Consider the following 6,770-nt stretch of genomic DNA (forward strand, 5'->3'; position numbering starts at 1 on the left):
GGCCTGGGCCCGAGCCATGTCCCGGTCACAGAACCGCACAGTACGCTGGGTTGGAAAGGAGCCATCAGGATCATCGGGTCCGACTCTTATCCTTCCCAGGACACCCCTGAGAATCTCACCATGTTCCTGAGAGCATTGTCCGCAGGCTTTTTGAGCTCTGTCGGGCTTGGTGCTGTGACCGCTTCCCTGGGGGACCTGCTCCAGTGCCCAGACACCCTCTGGGTGAAGAACCTTTTCCTAATACCTGGCCTAAAGCACTTCTGATGCAACTTCAGGCCATTCCCTCAGGTCCTGTCACTGGTCAGTGCCTGCCCGTGCGTCTCCCCTGGTGAGGATGTTGGCAACTCCAATACCCCCTCAGACTCCTCCAGGCTGAACAGACCAGCTGACCTCAGCCACTGCTGGAATGGCCTCCCCTCAAAGCTGTCTTCACTGCCCTCCTTTGGACATTAATGGCTTGATACTTTTCTTACATTGAGGTGCCTAGAACTGTACATAACACTCAAGGTGAGGCCACACCAGCAGAGAGCAGGGGTAGGAGTAGAGACTGTGTGCCCAACCTTGAACAATCCGTGCAACTTTTGAGCAGGAAGGTGACATCAGCAAAGGTGGTTGGCTTTTAGGCAGGATGTGCCCTGTGCGTTGCTCCAAGCCACCTCTTCTTGCTGAAAGGTTTTCCTCAAAAGCGCACAGGTGTCTTTCCAGCTGATGAGAGTGGAAACGAGTGGGAGCTCGGTGGAAGGAGAAATTTTAGTAAGAGTGCTGGCCGCAAGACACGCTGTATCAAACTGTAGGTGGCTCAAAACACTCCTGACTGATGAAATGACAAACATGCTGTCTTCCTGAAGGTGTGAAGTCATAGGTCAAAGAGCATGCGCAAAGCTTGGGAAGCCCATGCCAAGTTCAAGTTTGTACCAAACAGCTGAATGTTTAACTTGCAAAGGCAAGTACTTAAAAATTCACCTGTCCAAAGACTAAAGACACCAAAATAATCTTCACCTTCTCAAATATGCACATATTTTGAATGTAATCCTTTAAAATACCTGCATATTTCCCTCTTTCTTCCTTTCCAACAAAGAATGAGCTGAGACAATCTTCCACCTTGTCTAAAAATGCCATTGGAAATGGGCTATCTGATATGGCAGAAGCCCTCCATGTTCTACAAACTACTGAGCTTTTATTGTGTGCCAAGACAGGGGCTCTGCTTGGCTCTGGGAGCTATGTTTTCCAGATGCTAAGCCTGAGTTAATGGAAAATATGTCAGCATTTTAGATTTGGTTTGTTTCAGTTCAAGGGTTATGTAGTTACATGAGTGCATCCTGTCTATCTGAAATATAAATTCTGTTTCCAGTTTGACCACAAATTACTTTGTTGTGTGTGGTAGAAAATAATGGGGCTTCCTATATGACCCCTGGAACTGGGGTTCAAGTAGCCAGAAGAAAAAGTAACAAACTATGAGTATGTGCAGGAAATTGTAAACTGTATGCCTGCTTTTCTTGTTTGGTTGGCTTGTTTTTTCCTAGTGTTTCCAGACCAAACACTACAAATTGGGAAAACCATTAAGGCCATGGTGTATAGGTGTTGACTTTCTCTTACTACAGAATTTTTTTAGAAGATGGCACCTTAAGCAAGATGATATGACCATGTCTACTACAACAATTTACTGTAATAAGATTTGTGACCCTCAGAGCACAGGCAGTGGTTTGCTGTCTTCTCAACCTCATCACCCAACATCGGTGCTATTGCCTTCAGCAATACCATAAAAGTGTGTGTTAGACATAAGTGGTGTTTCTGAAATACAAGCTTTGCCAGTGACTAAAGCATCTAATATCACAATTAGAGTGCCTTTTTGTGAACTACAACACTGGATATTAGAAGAGAAGTGAAACTTTTTGTTTGCATTGCAGTCAGTAAGCCGTGGTCAAACTACGGAATTTCAGAGTAACTTGAGGAGAACTAGAAACTGCATTTAAAAGAATCTTGAAGTTCGCTTTACATGCAATAGTCTTCACAATTTTCACCCAAATAAGAGCATGATGTGAACGTGGGTAAATTGAATCTCTACCTTCCAGAAACATGTATTTCCTCACTAAAACAATTCATGGAACAGAATCTGAGAACTTCTTGACAGAAAAGAACCCCAAACGTCTCAGGTAAAAGAAGGTTTTTTTACCTTCTTTAGGTCTTCTAACAGTGAAAAGGAACTGGTCAGCATGAGAACGTTAATAGTAATGGTATAAACAAAGAAATTACTAGAAACCCAACAAAGCAACACATTTTCATAAGCAAAGCAGAAAAGTAGCAAATAAAATTACTAAAGCACAAAGTAGGAAAATAAAGGACAGAATTACTCTAATTTAAGACTTACTATGATAACGTGTTTAGAAAGAGAAATATTGAGAACTAATATCCAGTAGTTTCTCAGAGCACAAGAGCTACATCAATTCTGTAGGTCTGTGAACGAGACAGTTTGCGAGTGCTGAGAGAGTCTGTTGATGCCATTGCAAGACTACTCCCCAACTATTACCTTTTTGAGATCATGGTGACCAGGCAAGTCCCCCAGTACTGGAGAATAGTAAATATTTCACCTGTCTTTGAAAACAGTAAGAAAGATAATTTGGAGAACTACAGCCTCACTTTGGTCCCTGAGAATCATGGAGAAATCAAAGATCTCAAGGCTGGGCTCAAACATCTTGCAGCCAAAACCAAACAGCTCAAGCAATGGCCAGCTTATTTCTCATACACATATGCACCAGGCACAAATTATTTAAGCACCATATTCTAATGGATCAGTCTATAAGATATAGGCATTATCAGAACACACACACAGAATGTGTGAGGTTGGAAGGGGCATTTGGAGATCACTCAGGATCCCTGCACAAAGGAGGATAAGGTAGAGCAGCAGCGTCGCTTCTTTAGTTATCACCAGACCAAGCACTGCCATTCTTACATTATAGATTCTGCATGGTCATCCTAAGAACTGAATGATAACTTCACTCTTGCCCAGGAACCACTGGAAGACAGTCATTTGAATGTCAATTTCACCACAGCGACATTCTGGCTTCAGAGATGTGGTCTATTAATCCTCTGATCTAAAAATAAAGACCTAGAGGTCCTTTACAGGAGGAGGAGCTATGAGCTACCACCCCCCACAGACACAGCTGCATAGGTGACAGGCCAATCAACCAGCAAACTGTCTTGGCAAGAGACTATTTGGAGGTTCACTGCTTCCCAAATTCTGACATTCTGAAATATTGTTCAGCATTTTGTTATAGATGTTACCTGAGCATAAGCATGACAACCATAAGTTTTTAACACCATAACTGTTATGCATCCTCCTGCATTTATGGAATAGTAGGAAATTCCTGTTTCTTTCAATAATTTTGGGTTTGGTGAGTTGATATCTTTCTCCCTGTTGTCCTTGCTAAAGAATTGATAAATTCTTTGGCCTTTTCTGAGTCTCTAGTTAAACAGTTTTATTCCTAAACTGATCTACATAATTTTTTTTTATGAATTAAGGATACTATAAAATTCAGTGAGGTTTAAACCCAAGTGATAAATATTTAACTATACCTTCAATCATTCCAACCCACTTGAGCTGTTCAATCGTCACTGTTACTTGGCTTTCAAGGTCCTCCATTTCCCATGGAAAAAAAATCCTTCATTTTCTTTCTGGTCTCAATGTCAAATAAATCAAGTTCATTCCCTAGTCAAATCCACTGAACTGTATGAGACAAACTGATTCAGCAATCATTTGAAAAGGGGGAAAAAGCAAATACAGACGTTTAAGTATCTCTAGTTTTACAAATATTTCCTCTGGTAAGTGAAAGATTAATGCTCTTGCCAGAGCATGTAACTGTTAGCTAGCAATTAGAAACTTCTGGTTATGAAGTCTTCCTCATCAGAAAACTTCTTAATGTTTCAAAGATGAGCATTAGATAGAAAAGTGGAAATAGTGAAGGATTTAGTGACTCAAAAAATAAGAATATTTTGCCACTAATTACTTACATAAATACAGCTTAGATCCCTTCAACAATCTGGGTTTTAAACACAAAATCTTTAGCAATATACTTACTTTTAAATGATGAAATTTATACTGAGGGCAGGGGGCAGCAGGGAGAAGCAAAACAGAAAATCTTTCTCAGGTCCCAGGAGTTCTGCATCTTGGATATTCTGTTCTCAGAACCTGGAGCCTGCTCCAGTAAGAGGAAAGTTATCAGCAGTCTACTGCATTGTGCAAGGCAATGTGTTGTCCCTGGGACTGTCATCTATAGTATATTATAGTATAATATATATATTGAAACTGAGGAGGAAGTTCTCTTCCTGACTGGTGCTTACCTTCCTGACTTCTTCATGACCATCAATTTTAATTTGGCTCTAGTTTGCCAGATTGAACACTGACAAGAACACTGGTCAGTCTTTTGATTGACTACACAAGTACAAGCCACAAAGATCAATACTTAAATTCCAGCAATTTAGTTTCAGACACACTTCCATGCAACCTGTACAAAATTAAAAGCAGAGGCGGTAAGCCAGAAGTAAAGTCTGTAAAGAGGAGCAGGCTCCAGGAGAAAGGAACATTTAGAAAAAGGGATAAAAATAATTTCTTCTTGAGAATCCAGCATGTGCTGATTTACCACTTAGACACGCACAAGTCCATGGGACCAGATGGTACCCACCCAAGGGTACTGAGGGAGCTGGTGGAGTCACTGAGTCATTTTCAATTATTTACCAGCAGGTGTGGCTAAAGAGGAAGGTCCCAGGTGACCAGAAGTTAGTCTAGACACCCGTCTCCAGGAAGGGCTGGAGACACAATCCAGGGAACTGCAGGCCTGTCAGTCTGACAGTGGGTGCCAGGGGAGGACATGGAGCAGATCATGTTGAGGGCCATTATGCAGCACATACAGGACAACCAGGGGATCAGGCCCAGCTAGCAAAGGTTTAGGGGAGGCAGGTCCTGGTTGACCAACCTGATCTCCTTCTATAAAAGGATGACCCACTTATCATCTATTGTCTTTTGTGCTGAAGTACAAATACTTCTTTCCGTGGGAAGACACATTAGCACATGTTGTGATCTTCAGCAAGGCATGGGGATTCCTGAGGCCTTTAACAATCTCCTTTTAAAACCTGTCCTGAGTATCCTTGGACTTTCCCTCCTAAGCTTTCCAATTCTTTGCAAGGCTTCTCTATAGCATTTTTCACAATATTATTACAAGAGATTGATGAATTATCTTGGAAGTAGATGGACATGTCCAGTATGCTATTGGAAAGCATTTTTCCTTATAAATGTGGTCACCTGGTAATTAATCCATATGCAATTGGACAAGTAGTTAGGAAAGTCTACCATAGGATTTCTAAATTTGTGATCAGGTTTCTTGTAGCAGGAAAAATAGGGGAACATCCTGATGATAGGCTAAAGTTTGTCAGGTCAGTGACAATAGCAGATGTACTGGAGTGCAAATGTTTCCAGATGCTGCTGCAGCTTTTGAGGTAAACTATGCTGTTTATCTAGGAATCAGGAGAAAGACATAGGGACTAAAAATGGCTCAATAATAATAATAATTTATTGCCATCAAGACCTCAGGAATTTCATATCTTCACCTTCTGATCATATCCATTTAGGGGACTAGCATATTCATACTGTGCCAACCACAGCCAAAACCAGCCACCCCACTCTGAAGAAATAGTTATAGTCCATTATGAAAAAGTTGTCTTATGATAAACTGCATCATATGGCTGGACTTGAGTACAGCAAGAATAGGCTGCACCTGCAGGTACAGGGAGAAACCACATCCTGAGCAGCTTTAGGTGGGACTTGATGGAACTTTCTGTTGTGACTGAAAGAGTTACAGGGATTCTGCATGAGACTTTCTGTGCTAAGTGACACAAACCATCCAGTGAAATACCTGGATCTGCATCATGTGGGTGATTCTCACAGCCTTTCTTGAAGCAGGAACTACTAACACCACCACCTAATTACCATGAAGTTCCACAGAAGCATTTGAGCTATTCAACTTTAGGCAGAGACTCCCAAGACTGAAAAGGATTCAAATGTGTGTATATATGAAGAACAAACAGGATGTCTAAAGCTGTTTGATTAAACCAGTTTGCTAGTGACCTGGACCTTTCAAGAACCATGCCCACACCTAGGAACTACCTATTATAATTTAACATTCAGATAGATAATGTGACTCAGTGAAAAATAGCCACCTTCGCAAGGCACTTGGCAAGGCAAGGCCTTTTACTGTAAATCACTTTTTTTCTGGTTGATCTTTGTGACCCTGTCTCACAAAGGAACAAGTTTCCTCCTTCTGTGATATATACCTGGAAGAGTATACCAGGAGGGAGGAACAGATAGAACCTTGGACATAGAGAAATGTTTAATGCTGAGTGAAAGTCACCAAAGTAGCTATTTATTTTGGATGAGATACTGATGTAATTTTGTGGGATAATTGTCCAAAGACAGTCTTAGACATCTCAAATTGGAGGCAAATCTCTTGTAGATATTGACAGTGAAGGTGTTTGGACTGTATTCCTCTTTATAAGCAGAGAACCTACCCATAGATCTTTAACTGGTTCCTCCACTTCTCCATCATCTAATACTGCATAGTATTTTTCATTTTTATCTAAGAGAATAGCCAAGGAGCAAAGCAATGGGCTGTGCAAGAGGAATGAAAGGAGGCTGGGAGATAGGCACCCTGAGATCTGCTAGGCAAATTAAACAGGGGAAAAATTAAGCACAAATTAATACTAAGAGAGGGAAGAATACT

Source organism: Geospiza fortis, unplaced genomic scaffold (assembly GCF_000277835.1).
Source record: "Geospiza fortis unplaced genomic scaffold, GeoFor_1.0 scaffold274, whole genome shotgun sequence".
In the NCBI taxonomy this organism is placed as follows: Eukaryota; Metazoa; Chordata; class Aves; order Passeriformes; family Thraupidae; genus Geospiza; species Geospiza fortis.